Here is a 17,511-nt window from a genome sequence, read left to right on the forward strand (position 1 = left end):
AGTAATATCTCGTCATTACGACCGATAATAGACAGTAACATAGAGTATCACGTTATCTGCAGGCAAGTGTAGTTGTAGGAATCATATCTTCTTTGTACGAACTCACATAGTGATGGCTTATGCACATCGAACCTTGGCTAATGTGAAATGCCTCAATTATCTCCCTCTGAGTTTTCCCTTGGTGCCGGTAAACAGTGACGATCCTTGTAAAAAGACACCTGCATCTGCTCTTAACTTTACAGTCCTTGCAGTGGATACTTAAGTGCATTCACCGCCTTCCGATCAAACAACTGGGGTGCTTTCTCAAGCATCTGCTCAGACACTTGCAGCTCTGCCCGACATGGACGACCCCACAAGATAGGTGCAGTATATAATACACCCACTGCCCGAGGCATGAAAGGGTTGCTGTGGTTCACACTGCATGGCTTGCGATTTTGAGACGAACATGTACTCCTTTGAGAGGTAGTTTCAAGCACGCCTTTGAGAAAAAGGTAACCAGGGAGCTTTCTTGAACTGACGATTGCCAGGCGAGCACTGTGATACTGTACGCCAGTGACACAACATAAGAAACCAGGTGATCTGCTTTAAATTACATCAGCTAAATAAAGTGTCTTATATGCCGTGCCATCCGAGACAAATTTTGCAACTTTAAAGTCAAGGTGCGCTAAAACAGAACAGCAATGTCTCGTACTCTACTGACAGCTCATCTTAAGCCTTACCTCTATTTACTTTGGGTGAAATTCGAGCAAATTTCTCTGACTTCAAAGGAAGGTATAGTATGTAACCCAGCAATGGTATCCCGTTCTTTCATATGAGAAGGGTGGTTTAGCTTCAATAACATGAAAGTTCAGGAGAGATGAAGCATTCAGCGTTTCGAGAGAGAAATTTTTTTAAAGGCACTATAGGAGTGCCAAGTCCCAAACTGGACATGCGTGAAAGCGTGTTTTCTCTCCACTAATGTTATCATAAAATTGAACGGGAGTGCAGCGTTCCCTAAAAAGTGTTCGTGTTCTTGCTAGCCTATTAAATATGGTGCACACTCACGGTGGGGGATTAACTTGTGCCTTTAGCGGGATTTACCTAATGTCCGTGACGCATACCCCTTTTTATGACAGACCGTGACTATAGCCATCATCTTAATAATACATAATGCAGTAGTAAATATCATCTAAGAAATGTGCATTAATACAACAATAACCATATCATAAATGTAACATGTCCCTTCGTAAACATAAGAACGAGTATTCTGCAGCGTTCCGCCGACGTATACTCCCGTTAGTTTTTGAGCAGCTTTTCATTCAAGGTGACAAGATGTATCACTTGGTGCGAAATCAGAAATATCGCAAAAACATGCAGTAGCCATACACAGTTGGCACCAACTAGCTCAGGAATAACGCATGAAGCACTCTTGACGAACAGTTGCCAGCCAGAATAAAAAGCGCTATGATTGGTATGTGTTAAATAAAAAATACAGCATATTTACGGAGTGAAAATGATGAATGAGGGGAAGCTTCAGAGGGTTTCCTGTGTCTGTCTGTCTGTCTGTCTGTCTGTCTGTCTGTCTGTCTGTCTGTCTGTCTGTCTGTCTGTCTGTCCGCCCACCCGCCCGCCCGTCCGTTCGTCCGTTTGTCCGTCTGTTCGTACGTCCGACGGTCCGTCGGCACCTGCTGAGTGAGTCACAAAACTAGGCGGTCACGTACCAAGAGAGACATGCGTCTAAAGACCCAAGGCCTAAGAAGCCTTGCTCCTAAAACAAAGGGCTTCAGCTTAAGCATGTCCGTAAGCAATGTGGAAATTGGGTGGACTTTTCGAAGTAAGCATGGCGACTGTTACTGTCCCTGGAAGTGAATTTTTTGTGGATACCTTCAGTAATACTCGGCCTTGCGCGTGACATGCCAGAAGGTGGTGGACGGTCGACACTACTGCCTTTCCACGTTCGCCATTGGAGTGCAAGCAGCTGATATTGTGTTGGTCCAGCCAATGACAAAAGTGTGCGGAAGGTGCCTGAGGGGACGTAACTGGAAGAGAACTTGCAGCAATCCAACAACGTCCAGAACTTCGCAGTATGACTGCAAGTTTATACATGGCGATTCCACGCTTTTTGTTATGCCAGTGCGAAATAAAAATAAGGAACGACACACTGAATCTAGCTCAACTAATCAGGTGGCTAGCGGATGTACCCGTAGCTATGATCTCGGAAACGTATTACGTTTTTCGAGAAGTTTGTAACGCCATTTGTCTTTTGTACCAAAGAACAATATGATCTCCAAAAGGTATGACTTTTTTCGAGAAGTTCGTAACGCCATTTATTTTTTGTAAAAAAAACAATAATATATTTATCGCAACTTTTTAACCTTATTCGAATATATGCATTTCTTTCTTTTCCTTATCGATGTCATTAGAATGAAATGTTGGTACCATTATTTTTTCACTGACTACTTGTCACTTAACAAAGGAAATATATCAACCTACAAGAGAAATCCACACATCTCGACGAATGAATCCACGCATCTCGACGAACACTTCAGGCCGCCGGCTGTACAATTCTCGGCGCAATGGTTTCAGAATACTCGATTAACATCTATAGAGTTCGGGGGCACGTGATCCTGCATAATTTTTGCTCATTCTGTGCGGCAGTGATTTCGAACACCAGCGCCGGTGATTGAAAAGTCCGCCCTCAAAATCAGCTATTGCTGCTATCACATTACAAATCTTGCGGTAAAAAGACATTAAATATGTATTACCGCCAAACTCAATATATGCCAATGCTCTACTATCCAAAAACCAAATTCGAATTAGTACTTGTCTATGTGACAAAAATTGGCTATAAACCACTCCCTCGATTGTCGTCTTGTGCAAAATGTAACGTCTTACAATGTATATGTATATGGAAAGCGCAGTTTTCAAAAACAATCCATAGGTTTCCGGCATCGTGGTAATCATTTGCATGTAAGCATATTATTATACCCTTGCTGACTGGGTGCTTTTGCACGTGCTGTGTGTTGTGCCATTTTTCTGTTTTTCCCTCTTTTTTGTCTTCTTCTTTCAATCTCCCTCATCCCAATTGGCACGTGCAGGGTAGAAAACTGGTTATCCTGGACTGGCTGACCTCTTCACATTTCCCTCTCTACCGTTCTCTTCTTTTTACATTCAAAGCAGTGAACGAGTATGAGCCTATGTCGTATTCGTGTTGTGGTATGACCAAAGCATTACGAGGGGGATGGACCTTTTTTTCTGTTGTTGTTGTAAAATGTGCAGTTGCGCGCAGATCTTAGGCTTGTGAAACACGATGAATGCACTCTCGCCTGAAGACTAACTCATAATACAATGTAACGTCAACACCCATTTTTGGATCACATACGTAAGTTTTAGCTCAAGGATTTTCTGCTTAGGTACAATGACGTGCAAAAAAGCAGTCATAAGCGTATACAATCAATCCATGCATATTCTCACCACAACACTGTTTTCATACTGAATCTGCCTGGCATCTTTTATGTTTTCACCAGGGTTCTGTCGGTCTATTGAACTGCTCAATTAAAGGACCACGACGCAATACTTGAACGGTAGTGTAGGAATTCATCCAAGATTCAATTTCCTTCAAACCCGAAATATCTCATGTAAGGTTTACGCATTGACTATAGCTTCATTGGTGTTCTTAGTTGGTGATCTTAGTTGGTGTTCTCCCGACACCACGTTGAAGGTCTTCTTCCGAAGCAGTTTGCAGAACTGCCACAACTCTAAGGCAAACTACTTGAGGCAAACTACTTGTGTCCCAAGTGAGTAGCGATATTTATTCCCTGCTTGCATCGCTTTTTTTTTCATCTTCTGACAACGCATTCTACTCTGACACAACATTTTCTATACACAAAACTCTTCCAGTTATCACGTTAAGGTTTTAAATTTGTGAGTTGATATAGACCAAGAATCACTTGTGGTGATACCCTCATACCATAGATCGTGACACGCATTGTTGCGAAGCGCACCTCCGACGACGTTACGATGGGCGCCTCGAATCTCTCCGCTGCAACCACTGTTTCGAAAGACGGCGACGCCAACACGGTCCCGAAGGCGCCACTGCTTCGAACTCCGCCGGAAAGGTCACCTGCCGTTTGGTAGCGTAGGTTTCTCAGCTCGCGACTGCTTCTGCGCAAAGCTGATAGACGAGCGGACGAGACGACGGTGAGTTTAAACACGGTTTATGTACAGCATATATACAGAGGCGTTACAAATTCGGCACTGGGGCCGACAGAGACTCGAAGAGCCGAGCTCTCCTCACTAACACATAGGTCTGCTCTCCAACGGGTCCGCTGTAAAAAGGGGGTCTTTTATATGCACCGGGTCCAATCCAAATGTCCAACCAGAAGCGCCGCTGGTCGTCAGGGATGACTCCTCCGATGGGGTCGCCGCGCAATGCGTCAGACCCCCAGACATGAAGACGCCCGTTGTTTACTCGACGGGCTCGCTTGCTGGGATGACTCACTGCACGTGCACGCCAGAAAGGCGCCGTCCGCCTGTTGACGCCGTTAAGTTGTTCGCGTCAGGCGGGCTGGCCTTGACACAGATTGCCTTTTTGAGAGGCACGGCCGTTCGCTGTGGACTCGCAGGCATAACAGCGTGTAACACGGGACGGGCAAAAGGGATTTCGTGACGTACGCAGGATTAAATGACTATATTCATATCACACATTCCTTTGCGAATTTTATTATCTGCCAAACAAACGACACACACATGAGCACAAAAACGCCCACACACGAACGCACATTCGCGCTCACACGCGCATACACGCACACACAGAGCGAGAGAAGGAGATAAACAAAATTTATGTCTCAGGGATTCAGTGTTTCGGCAGGTAACTTTCGGTAAACCACGAAGTATATAAACGCCGAAACATCAAAATTGAGTCGTGACCCCATGGGCTAATATTCAATCGGGATATATCTGCTGCGATTTTTTGAAATCACAAGAGCTTAGAAAAACAGCTCTGCTTGCCTAGATACAGTGACCTTGCTTTATTTTCGGCGTTCACTGCGCGGGGTGCTACACCTATCGTGCGTTTTCTGTTTATTCCAAACTCGCCCCACCGCGGTGGTGTAGTAGCTAATGTACTCGGCTGCTGACCCGCAGGTCGCGGGATAGAATGCTGGCTGTGGAGGCTGCATTTTCGATGGAGGCGTGCCAGACGAAGTGGAACAGCCCTCTGCCTACTCAAGTTTACTGTCATGTCTTTCATCTCTGACATACTAGCATCTTTAGTTTCATTTAGAATGTCGATATGTATCTATGTATGTACGTACGTACGTATGTATGTATGTATGTATGTATGTATGTATGTATGTATGTATGTATGTATGTATGTATGTATGTATGTATGTATGTATGTATGTATGTATGTATGTATGTATGTATGTATGTATGTATTTATGTATGTATGTATGTATGTATGTATGTATGTATGTATGCATGTATGTATGTATGTATGTATGTATGTATGTATGTATGTATGTATGTATGTATGTATATATGTATGTATGTGTGTATGTATGTATGTATGTGTGTATCTTTGTATGTATGTATGTATGTATGTATGTATGTATGTAGCTAGAAAACTGAGTAACTTGGCTGAAGCAGCATTTCAAGCGCCAAGTAGCAGATCTAGCAGCACAGAGGATGTTCTCTCGTGGCACAAAAAAAAACAGAGTGCCATATTTCTCAGCACGAGTCCGTACCGACTGTCTCCAATTTTTGTAAAAATTCTTCTTTTACGCACCCACCTGTATCGCCTAAAGTACGACATGCCGGGAATGATTGAGCTGCTAAGCTCTGTTACCTTTCAAAAATATCGCTTTATACTGCCATTCACAAAGGCCACATGACAGTTCTGGCCTCAGCAATATTTATTGTCACTTGCACTTTGCCCAAGTTGAGCGCTTTTCGATGCTAAGGCTGGTCCCGTCGCCTAACGTACCCTGACAGCCACACAAGCGGAACGCTTTTCCCACAGGAAAAAGCGTAATCAAGAAGCAGTCAGACGGTGAACACGAGTGCGTAATCCGAAAATGTACGCCTGTCCTGTTCAACCGATGCCAAGGTATACGCGCTTCTAGGCAACTAAGGGGAGTAAAAGCTTTATTTCTCGACAAGAAACTGTCTCATATTTTAGAGCAGCGTCTTTTTCCTAAACTTCTGCTAAATATGAACAATAAAAATTTTCATCTTACATGTGCTCGAAATTCAAGGTAGGCCACCTATGTTGAACTAGGAGGCATATGTGTACGCAGTTTTTTGTTCTTTGTTGAAGAAATGAAATTATGTACCCCGGATCACGGTCATTTGACAGATGAGTTGTTTTCCGCGCTTATCAACAAGTGGTTTCAAAGTCGTAAAAAAACTGTGGGAAGTTTAGCGCCCACCTGTCTCTGCATGAGAGCCCTCTTTCTTGCTCATACAGCGCTAATACATGCAGCACTTATGACACGCCAACTCGCCGGAATAGTCAGCCTACAGAACCGCACGCTCAAGAGCACACACTCGCTTCAACCGCACCTCTGTTTCGCCGGGAATGCTTTATGCGCTCTCAAGATCACGGCTCTTTTGCTTTGCACTCGAGGGGCTCTGGAGCGGGGAGACAATTAGTGGTTGGTTTCCTTGCGCACACTGAGAACGCGTCCTCAAGGGAGCAAGACAAGTGTAAGCACACAAGTTATTTCGGCAAGCCTCTCACTCCTCCTGTTCTTTACCTTATAACCTCATTGTGTAGCGCGATCCTAGAAATATTGAGTGGCATGACCATAAGTGAGCTTTACTGGTGCGTCAACGATTTGGAACACGCAGCTGCTGCGTCAGCCAAAATGTACCAACACTGTCCGTTAAAGATCAAAATCCCCACAGAAGCAGTTCTTACAGTTAGTTAATCAGCAATTGTGAAACAGGCAAGCCAAGTGTTTGTCACCGAATTGATTCCGATGGTAAAATGAAGTGTTTGACAATTAGTGGATAAGTCTGCCAGGAACCTTTAAGTTCCTGATGATGTGTTCCCTTCGTTATTTTTCAGTGAGCCAATGACGAGTAATGAACATTTACTAATTCCTCTGGCAGATACACTTTTTTTCAGCGAATTACTTTATCGTTAGCGGACTAGTGGCCGTAATCTAGGCTCTTCCGGCTTTTGTGGCACACACAAGCTTGCCCTTTCTTTGTGCTTGAAAATGATACTGTTTTGTTTTGCCTAGCTATTTGCAGCTTCGTTGTACTAAACTAGATGTTAATACATGACAGTACAACTTATTGGCTGGCCCCACTTACTCAGAAGCCTTCATAGTTTAAAGTAAATACAGACACCTTCGTAGTTAACTTCACTGCTTCACCTACCAATATTTCAAAAAAAGTTATAACTTTACCGCAAAGCCTGAGCAATGAACGTGACAGAAACAAATTGGAAGTTAATGCGCCGAATGACAAGCAGATCAACACGTGCCCCTCATTTCGTACGCACAAATAACGCACGAAACGTACTCACAGGTACAGATGAACGCGAATAAGGGTCTCAGTTCTTTCTTCGCTGTGTGTGAAAAGCGCGCTCTTTTCGCAAACAGAGACTGTACAACGATTGCAGTGACCTTTGAGCGCCCAGTAACTACCTCAGAATCGTTCTGGTGAAAGCTTAAAGACAGACAAAACATACTATGCTTCCAATCGCGAGATAAGGGCGCACGAGTGTGCGTTCAAGGGCTTTACGACTATACACTCCTCTCAGTGAGGCAGAGTACGAGTGGGAATGAGAGCGTGCGCCGCCACTACGATCTCATTGCGCCATCTTGCTGTTAATGCGGAAAACACGAGAGTTGTTCTCTGAGATGCCCATCACCAGCGGTAAGTGGTAAATAGAAATAGCTTCCCGTTTGCACGTTGAAGGACGTGCTCCTTGGTGGCTCATTGGTTAAAGCCTCCTGAAGACGCAATGTTTCAAATTCAATAACGCGCACCAGAGTATTTTCTGTTTTGTTTTCTCTCGTGCATATTCATATATATGGATACATATGCATATGTAGTGAGTGACGGTGACGCCGACGCCGGCGACAGAATCCAGCTGAGAGTGTTCATATAATTGCTATGGCAATTAAATGTCAGGAAAGAAAATGATGCTACAGCTGGAATAATTGCGAGGACTTGAAGTACACGAAGCTGTGGCAGGGCTCTGTTCAGCTGCATGGTACTTGTAGACATGTGCTTTCATCAATCGACCTTGGTGTTGCTCGTGTTTTTCGGCAGTGCAAGCAGAACCATATTCAGGGTGAATGCCTTAAGCCCCCTCTCTGCCCATAATTTGGATGGGAAAGGGGGTTTACTCTGGATAAACGAAAAATATGTCTTTTTCAAGCGCTTCAATAAGTGGGCCCCCACTACCACATTTTTTTTGCGAAAAACATTACTTACTATGGTTATGAGCGCAACGGTAACGCATACACGTTTTCCGAGATTCCACTTTGCTTGGATTGAGCCACCGCTCTCAAATGTGCCTTTGTTCCCCGCCGCGATGGTCTAGAAGGTTAAGGTACTCGACTGCTGACTTGCAGGGAGCAGGATCGAATCCCTGCTTTGGCTGCTGCATTTACGATGGAGGTGAAAATTCAATAGGCCCGTGTGCTCAGACTTTTGTGCATGTTAAAAAACCCCAGTAGGTCGAAATTTCCGGAGCCATCCACTATAGTTTCTCTCATACTTTTATGGTGGTTTTGGGACCTTAAAACCCCGCATATCAATAATAAAGGCGCTTTTGTAGATTGTAAAGTGTATTATACTACACACTCAGTGTACGCATATTGAACGGGGTTGGTAACAGTGAATGCCACACATAATATTGCGCGGGTGTGCCTGATGGTCATAGTGGCAGCTGCTACAATACGATGGAATCGTTATGGAGAAAAGGTCGTGTACTAAGCTTAGGAGTGAGTTATAGAACAGGGCCTTCTAAAAAAAAGCAGAAGGCCCTTCTTATAAAGCATCGTATAACCGGCTCATGCTATTGCTACGCACAGAATCATTGTTACAAGTAAAACTTAAGCTAGTGTAATGGGCATTGCATGAGGCTAGGCCCACAAAAAACAATCTGTGCTCAAGCAGTGAACTGAAGAAAAAAAAAGAAGCATCTGAAGAGAAATGCGGGAATCAGATGCACTTCAATTACCATGCGATGTCATGAGAAGATATGAAAAAATGAAGGAGCTCCGTCTTAGCATTCTTGTCTGCCGGTAGCGTTTTTTTTTTACTTTGACATGGCCTTCCTTCTTTTTTATCTCCTTGAACATTCCTTACTCATCTCAATCTTCTTAGCTTCGACGAAATCACATTACCGGTATTCTGTTGGAGCGAATAAAGCAATTTCAGTGGTCCTGCTCGCAACTCGCTGCTGTTCTCGATAGCTTTAAGTTACTATATTATTTTCAATGTTTCTTTGTTGTTGTTTTTTCCTACGCTCCGTAATCTACACCTATTTGATGCAACACTACACGCAAAAATGAGGGCGTATATGAACTTCAGGACAGGTAAAAACAAAAACAACGAAGAAACAAAAAGATAAGTCGCATGCTTCTCTGAAGCCGGAAGCATCGTAGCTGAAAAAAAAATTGCCCGCAGCTTCCCTCGGGGGAACACTGAGGAGGATGCGGACCATATAATTGGTTAACGGGGTGTTAAAGTGCGACTTACTTGGGTCGATGGCTAAATTGGTTAAAGTGGTTGTGAAATGGGGTGTTAAATTGCGACTTACTTGGGTCGATGGCTAAATTGGTTAACGTGGTTGTAGGAGGGGGTGTTAAATGAGTGGACACGTACACACGTATGCGAAAGGGCGGCGCTGGTCGAAGGGACGTCGATCATTGTGTTTGTGGATTCGTTGGAATTCATTTCACCGCGACCTTGGACGTCGACGCGCCGTACAAACCAACCGACGAGCGGCAACTGAGCGAGCGAGCGCCGACCTTGAGTATATATACAGCACGACGGCGCATGCACTGTCAGCTGTTGAATGTTCTCGAAGCGCGACGCCACATGCGCGTCCACTGGAGAATCAGGAGAATTGTAGATGTCGAACGCGGTGTGTAGAGGAGGAAGGGTGCACAGATGGTGGAGAAGTGAAGCGCGCGTGGTGTGTAGAGGAGGAAGGGATGCACAGATGGTGGAAGAGTGGGCGACGGCGCGACGGCGCATGCGCGCGCGTCAGCTGTCGAATGTTCGAGAAGCGGTGCGGACGGCGCGGACGGCGCGGACGGCACACTACAAGGCGCGAGTATAAGATGCTCCGCATCTAAAAACTATGTGTCTGCTCAAGTCACCTATATCTGATGGCCTGGCGGAACCACTGGCCGAGAACACATCTCTTGTAATAGAGGCTTAGATTGCGTCGGCACCTTTGTCCACTACGCTCACAGTGTTTTTCTCTATCTAATATTCATCTCGGTGATTCGCTTGTTTAACACGAGACTGTTATGTAGTTATAAAAGGGAAAAGAAGAGAAAAGTTAGCCCCGTAACTGTCTGCATCTGGTGCGACACCTCAACAGTAGCTCACAAGATATGAGGGTAAGGAGAGAATTAATGGATAGGATTAAATGTATATTTACAGAGAGAGATGCGCAGGGACAGTGAGCGACGATGGAAGTAAAGAGAAGATAGGAAAGATGAAACACAGTCACAGGAATCCGAGGACAGGGCACCACTGGCGAGAGCTCTTGTCGGCGACAGGAGATGGCGTAGGGCTAATCCAGTCGGCAAGAGCTACGCTGTCGTCGTCGTAGGGAACCGCTGGCAGGAGGTGGCGTAGGACGAGTATGTTGAGCGCCGTAATATCCTAGCTGGCTTCCTATGAAAGGTTAGAGATTACATACTCTAATATATTTTGATACTCTTAGTTCCGCACCACAAAAAAAAAGGTAAGGAGGTCACACTCAAACAAACTTGAATAAGTAAAAAAAACATACTAGCAAACTTAAACAAAAAAGCAAACCCATGGAAATGAACGTGTCGCTTGCCCTTGTCCTTCTGCAATATGAAGGTCACACTCGCACATGTATGTCTAAGACCCAAAGTATACAGTCTATCAATTACCGCTTTTTACTGCTTCTTAACCCATCTACACGTGATCTGAACTGCTGTTCTCCATTGGTGAGGCGCACAGTTTTTAGGTACTTCTGAAGTTGGAAGTTATTTTCCTCATTTTATGTTGTGGTAGGGCTGCCATCAGGATGAAACCAGGCAACTTTGTGTTGGTAAGTTCGTATAAGAAAAAGAAGTAGAAGCTATAGCATTTGTATATTGTCTGTTGTTAGACACAACATTGTTAACTAGAACAAGCAGGTAATGATGAAAAGCGAAGTATGGGAATTTTCGTTATCAGTAATTGTATCGTAAATGCGAAGAATTAAGTGTGGACAAAAAATAACTCGCGGCTGGCAAGGACCGAACCTGCGAACTTAGCATATCAACAGCTAGTGTGGCGTTCTACCAGTTGACCTGCAGCGGCGGCCATTTCCCCTTAACTTCATGTGATAAATGGGTGCATCGTGCATGCAAGCGTCAGTCAGTGCTGCCCGTAGCCGTGGTGGCGATTGTGAAACACTATTCATATGCCTCAGTTTCCCAGTCTAGTTGCAGAAAGCTGAAATATTTTAGGTCAGAGAAGCTTCAGCCATGGCGTAAGACGGCACTCCTTTTGCGTGCAGTGGTCTCCGTCTTGTTTTCTCTTGTCAATCTCCATTCTCTGATAAATGGTGCAGGAATGCAAACCGGATGCTATACTAGCTAACCTTGCTGCTCTCTTTTTCTTCTTGCTGTCTCTCTCTAGTCTATTTGTTGTCGTTAAGTTAGCATTAGCAGTACAGCGCTTCCAATCTATACCTAATTATCAGCGTCAAGAAACCAATACGCGCTTGTTTTCATGAAATGTAATTTAAATCTGATGACAACAGTGTGACACCATCGATGCACACATTTTGCTCAAGACATTAGACGGACTTTCCTGTGCAGTTCTTTTAAAATTATTTGCCATGTATAAGTGTCGGGCCGAATTCGAATGAGCAAGAAGTCATCTTGCAGAACATTTTTCAGTTGCGCACTGCTATACTGTGCTTGAGGGAGATGTGAGAAGAGCATTGCCACTACAATATTTGTTAAGTGTAGCACGTGTACACATACTCGTGAAAAATGAAACACAGTGTTTTTTATGGCTTTTGCAGCCTCACTACAAAAACCCTGGGCCAAAGAGAGATTCAAGAACAGAAATTTTTATGATTTTGCCCAATTACTTTTGAGAACAATCTGTTCGTAAACATAACTGAGCCATGCTTCATGAACCTTTACCTTGTTTTTTTTTTGTGTCATTGCTTTTTTCAATGCTGCACCAATCTCTCGTTAGCCAAACCCGAGTTAGCCAAATATGCTATCTTACCAGACTTTGAGATCACAAATCGTGCGTGAAAGTACTTGTGGGAAAGAGTAAATGAAGAATTATTTACTATATTAGACTGGTTACTGGCGTAGATAACCATACGATGTTGGAATAGAAGTTTCGTTTCGAAGAGAGGTCACGAAAGAAAACAGTCAGGTGTTGTATGGCAAAAGATGTCTAAAAATCCGATAACATTTAGCAATATAAATATTTCCGGTGAGTCTTCGGAGAAGTTGAATTAGGGATATCAATGGTGATTATTATCCCGATTTTTACACTTATCGGGACATCAGCACAGGCTCCCTTGCCCGCTTCTTCTTAGTCATCTGAGCCTAAAGTTGATTGAGAGAGCGAAGAAACTTCGTTCGAAAATCAGCTTCTTTGTTAGAGCGTATGTAACCACTGAACTGTTGCTTTGTGTTGGGATGAAGAATAGAATAAAAAAATAAGAATACTACACTCAGAACATACTGCATTGTGGGTGGAGCACACTCTCGTTGTTCTTATTTTTTAAGATATTGTGGCAATGGACGCTTGGCTTAGATGTAAGGCCTCTGCCAGAACCACTCGTATCATTTGCTTCCCCGGGCCAAGTCGCGGAGTTCAAACCCCTCTTCTTTTTGCCTGTACTTTCCAGTGAGCGATACTACACACTCAACAGCACAAAGAAGTACAAAGAGATGAAGTAAGACATCAGCACGAAGTATCATGCCCACAAAAGGCATCAATGGGCGCACCCTAGCGAGACGCTGTTACCAGCTAGTTGGATATGTCTCGACACTCCAGAAAAAAGAAAGAAAAAATGACAGTATGGATGGGTGCGACAGGCTCCAAACCTGCTCAACTCTCGTCCATTTGTACACGCGAGTATATAGTTCCGTCAGACTCAAGTAGTAGTCTGCGGGTGAATAAATCAATATAGAACAAAAAATTGAGCTCGATGCAGTAAATGCACCGAACGCCCAGCGCAGCTTCCATATTCACGATCATATTGCATGTTAAAGGCGAACCATTTGTTTGCGTACAGCAAGCACTTTTGGCGTTTCTTTTCGTATGTATCTATCTGTCTAACTATGTATCTACTTTGTTGGAGTAGAAGACCTGCGTCTGTGTGCTCTATTGATCACGCGCTTAATTTGGTGGAAACCGAAATTAGAACGTGAGGGTCAGATGGTTTGACGAATACGACTCGCTGGTCATGACGCGAATAAGGCCACACAATCACATCGCAAACGTCGTCAAATGCTTTCCGCCAAACAGTGGCACATACTCGCGGGTGGGAATTCGTCACTGGTATGTGGGTATGTGCCACGTGTGATTGACAGTTCATATCCACGTAAAATAGCAAGAATACGCCTCGGAAATTTTAACGCATGACTGTTAAGGAAAAGCTGACATCGGCTGCGTTGACCCGATGAGTCTAAATAAAATAATGTCAGGGTCCAAGCAGGAATCAATCCTTATCATTTTGCGTGGCAACCAAGCATTCTACCAAATTATTGAGAGGTTAAATCAACCAACGAACGGTGTGAACTGACCATGCTAATTTGATTTCAAGAAAGTTAAAAAAATGGCAGCATATCCACGGAGTGAATGATGAACAGTGGGGCGAAGCATCCGTCTGTCCATTCGTTCTTGCTACCATCCGTCTATGCATCCATCTGTGAGACCGTCCATGCGTCCATCCACCGTCCGTGCGTGCGTCTGTTCATGCATTCGCACGTTTATCTGTGTGTCCGTCCCTGCGTTCATTCATGCATCCGTCCCTGAGTCCGTTCATGCGCCCATCCGTCCGTGCAGCCATTCGTGCGTCCATCCATGCATCTGTCTGTGTGTCCATTCGTCCATCTATTCGACACTTCAAGTACCACCATCTCACCTCTTTTCATCATATATTCCCCATACAAAAGCACCGCCATCCAGCGGACATTCCAAGGACTAAACAAGAGGTGGCACACGCACACTTTCTTACGGCTTGCGCTTCGTGTCTACTTCTCACCTTTACCCAAACCGAGTTCATGGTATATACTAGTTCACTGTAATTATGGCACTGAGACCCGACGCTCGCTAAGCGTTTCTAAAACCAACGAGGTTACGCCCAGCGAGTATAACGTAGCAACCTTTTTCTGTCAGATAGTGCTCAATGTACATGCCAGTAGCTGCTAATGGGAAATGAGAGACAGCAGAATTCAGCTTTTAATTAACGCGCACGCTGCGAATTTTTTATTGTTCAACAACGCACAGGAAAAATCTCCCACTGGCACCACCTTGCAGGTCGAAACGTAAGACTGGTTACACACTATGACTACGACTACTACGAGGGACAAACGGGTACCGCTTTAAAGAGCTTCACCCCTAAAAAAAAAGTCTACATCTCCATGAAGTGAATAACGACAAGTGGGTGGAGCTATAAGTCCTAAGGTCCCTAATGCCTACGTTGAAGTTGTCGACTAGTATAAAAGATGGACAGATCAAGGGATGGACACAAGGAAAGATGGTGTACGTATGAAGGGATGCATCGACAGTAGGACGCACGAACGAATGGACGGACAGACTTACTGTGCTGGTGGTCATGTATTGTGTTGTCGTATAGCTGATTACACAATAGGTTCGATGTTTACCATATTGCCATGATCTTTTTTTATGTACTCATATGAGGCCTCCAGGATGGCTTTATGCTCTCTCATAGTAAAGTACCAAGTACTCTACATCGTTAAGCAATTTTTCTTAACACACAGTTCCTTATTGCCGCATTACACGCGTAAGTGCTGCCTTGCGTAGCCATGACCATTAACAAAAGAACCATCGAGATAATCGTAGAACCTTTCGATGTGATTACGCCCGCAACGGGAGCATCACAGATTTTTCTGGAACTTACGACGCCACTGGCGAAATTACTATACTTGGTTACAACCTTAAAATAAATATACGCTCCACTTCCAGAACTGCAGCACACCTTTCATTCATCTGTGCAACAGAGCATTGATTAGTGATTTACGTTTTAACCATTAGGTCGCTTTCACTGGTCATTCAAACGGTGCTTACAATATAAGATATATAATTGAGAGGTTAGTCGTTTTTAGTTGAAACATTATGTTTGGCAGAGCAGTGCAGTAGGAATATTTGATGAAATTTGTCAAAAACTAAAACATTTTGAGTGAAAACCAGTGAAGTTAACATGAGCCTCTACGGCCATGTGATATGCGAAAAGTCCGCGAAATCGTTAACCACTTTTTCTAAACTAACATTACTGCAAATTCAGACTGGGTGAAATGGTGACAACTTTGGGTGGAGCTTACATTTACTCTTAGGTTGTCACCAACTATGGAATATTGTTGGCACATGCATAGAGGCCGACGCTCGGCCTCACTGTTCAGTTGATCGACGGCCGACGCTCTTTCCGCCACCAGCAGTGCCAGTGCGTTGCTCTAATCTGACTTTCCGTTTACGGCCACAAGTTTGCCCCAATGAACAATTTTCATCTGAACTTCGAGTCGGCTCCATTCGTGCACGTCACCACCCCTTGACAATGTTTCGTTTTTTGTTGTTGTTGTTCAGGAGTACAGTTTACGTTTGTGCTTTTCGGGGCGTGACAGGCGCAAACTAGGTCGGTCCTAATTAGTTTCGCCCCTAAAAGCTGGCATTGGCAGAGATGGCCAAACGAACGCATAGCATAGATATCATGGTCCCAGTTGAAACTGAACCCTACATTTGGCGTGGCAATTAAGTAGTCTACCACAGAGCCAGGCTAGTTTTGAAAACTAGTTTTCAAGTACACCATAATGTTCCTTAAGCGTCAATTGCGGTGGCAGGGCTGGCTATCCAACCTTATAAGCATTACAAATATAGTTCTATTATACAGTCGTCACATCGAGATAACGAAAATTGTAGTGAACCGGCATCCACTGAAGCTCATTTGTCTAGCAGTGTCGAAGGCCACCATCTTCTCTGACAAATGCGCTACATACCTGCTAATCGCTTCTCATCATTGCTGTCGGCTTTAATGTGAATGTTTCAAAACACAGCCAGCCTGGTTCACACAATACACGAAAGGCTCTTTCTATGTAGACAGGGCCTTCAAAGGTACTGTGTTCACGACGAGAAACCGAGGCGTAAATGACCACTTCATCATAAGAGACATGACCAATTTAAAGCAACTAAACCATACATCATACTTCAGTGTACACAGGCCCCTCATCGCCACATTAACGGACGAATATAGGGAAAAGTATAGTTCTGATGATGGTGCTGACATTTCACATTGACTTGGCTGAAATTAAGACGGTGTCAACTGCCCACTGGACGAGTATTTAGGACCAATCGACACATAAACGTCACAGATACTGCACAGGGGTACATGTATTGGTGATGTGCGAGCACGTAAACACCATCACGTGCTAGGGAAACATTTCAGCCTACAACAGTGCATGCCGGTATCGTGTGTGTAGTGCGTGTAGCTAACGTGCTTTCGATTACATGCTTCATCAAACGTCGATTCCCAAGGCTCGTGGGATCATACCCTTTTCTCTCTCTCAAGGCCAGCCACCTTGGAGGTTTTCGCGAGGGAGAATGACCAATAAACGAATTCTATTTACCTCAAAAAGCGTAAGTATACACATAGCGGAACCACTGTGTGATTCATCATACGACGTAAAGCATTAAGACACTACATGCCTATTTATTGATTTATTTGAGCAGGTAGGTCCGTTACAGAAATCTGAGGCACAACTCGCGAGGAGGCCATACTTGCACAGTCGTGGAACTCTAGCTTGCCTTATATATAAAGGGCATACAACTATCGCGTCCTACATTTTTATGAGCGTTTTCAAGCAATCATGAAGCCCTGAAGGCCATAGTTTGGTTTCAGGGCTGGTATTCTCAAACGGACCTATCTTACTATAAACTTACGTTCAAGGTATCTTCTTAGTGAAGTTCTACTAAGTCTGAGCTATGAAATCGGGTAAAGGCAATCGGAGAAATAAGTAAGTTTCTAGAATACTTCTTGTCAGGGATTGAAAATCTACCCATGCTGTATCTGATCCACTGATCACGCTAAACTACTTGGCGTTA

The sequence above is a fragment of the Rhipicephalus microplus genome, chromosome 2 (assembly GCF_043290135.1).
Source record: "Rhipicephalus microplus isolate Deutch F79 chromosome 2, USDA_Rmic, whole genome shotgun sequence".
NCBI lineage: Eukaryota > Metazoa > Arthropoda > Arachnida > Ixodida > Ixodidae > Rhipicephalus > Rhipicephalus microplus.